The sequence below is a fragment of the Trichechus manatus genome, unplaced genomic scaffold, assembly GCF_000243295.1.
Source record: "Trichechus manatus latirostris isolate Lorelei unplaced genomic scaffold, TriManLat1.0 scaffold00096, whole genome shotgun sequence".
NCBI classification, from domain to species: domain Eukaryota; kingdom Metazoa; phylum Chordata; class Mammalia; order Sirenia; family Trichechidae; genus Trichechus; species Trichechus manatus.
This window is the reverse complement of record NW_004444032.1, coordinates 246,709-248,355: the sequence shown is the minus strand read 5'-3', so window position 1 is coordinate 248,355 and position 1,647 is coordinate 246,709.

Below are 1,647 nucleotides of genomic sequence, written 5' to 3'. Positions count from 1 at the left end.
AGCAACATTCTTATGGACATCTTGGTATTTATAATTTTTTCCTTTTGAATAATTCTTAAGAAATAATGCCAAAAATGGCATGATTGGTTCTCAAGAAAATAATAGCTTAATATGAAGAATATCTGTTGTCCTAGTTTGTGTTTCCATGTCATGTTTAATGTGTTTAAGCTGTAATTTGTTAAAGTGGTGCTAAATTTGTATAGGGTAACGTTTTCAAAGTTAGTAGAACATATTTATTATATAGGAATCACAAAAAAAATAAGGAGAGTAGACAGGGTAGGCCTTTACTTGTGGAACTGAAGAATCTTAAGCACAATAAGGTTAGTGATTTGCCCACAAACCATGTGTCCATTTGGAACAGAGTATAGGCAGAAGTTACTAATGTTTAGGTTACATAGCAAGCTGCTGTAACAAAACTTCACCTGAGACAAAGCTTTCCTTGTTTAAACTCAACTTGACTTCATCTCCCCAGACAGTGGACAGATGGAGACAAGAAGAACAAGTAGCTTCTTTCTAACAGCTGGGACTGGAAGTTGCATATATTGTATCTGCTCACATCGCATCGACCAAGTCCTAACCACATGGCCCTCACCTACTTTCAAGGATGAGTGGGAAATGTAGTCTCCACCTGAGCTTTCATGTTCTATCCGTAAAGGTTCTGTTACTACAGGAGGAGGGAGGAATGATACTAAGGACAATAAATAATCACTTCCATAATACCTCCTTCTGACCACCCAAATATCAACATATACCCTTCTTGTATACATAAAACATTCTCATCCCTCCTGCAAGGGAGAGACCCAGAGTTACAGGCAACAAAAAGTGCATATATTTGGATGAAGCATAGTACTCTCCAGCACCAGATGTGGCTACTTATGGTTCTGCAATTTATAAACTAAAAGGCACATGCCCTCCACATAGACAAGCAATATACAATGGTAGGGTAGGAACAATATAACGAAAACAAAAATTCAGATTCAAATGTGGAAAGAAGGAGAAGCACACAGTCATCAAATCCTGCTGATTGTGTATTTTGAAAACTTGCTTGTGTATAAGTTACTGTTTGAGAATTTTAAAGACTTCCAGCCATGCAAGGAGCCCTGGTGGTGCAATGGTTAAGCACTCATTTGCTAACCAAAAGATTAGTCGTTCAAACCCAGCCAATGGTTCCCTGGGAGAAAGACCTGGAGATATGCTCACGTAGAGATTACAGCCAAAAAATCCCTATGGGACAGTTTTACTCTGTCATACGGGGTCACTATGAGTCAAAATAAGCTCGACAACATCTAACAACAACAACAAAATTCCTTGGTTGGCTTATCTATTTTCCATGAGTTCTGGGAATAATGCCCTAGTCGAGTGTCCTCTGTAGCCCCTGACTTTTGCCCTCTTGTAATTCTTTCTCTGTGATCACATATTCAAAAACAAAAATAAAACTTATTGCCATTGAGTTGATTCTGACTCATAGCGACCCTGCCCCATAGGGTTTCCAAGGAGCTGCTGGTGGATTTGAACTGCTGACCTTTTGGTTAGTAGCTGAGCTCTTAACCACTGTGCCACTATGACTCTGATCACATATTAACATGATGCTAAAGAATATATTCTTACAGGCATATTCTTCTATCTAAGTATTGGGGAACGTCTGTT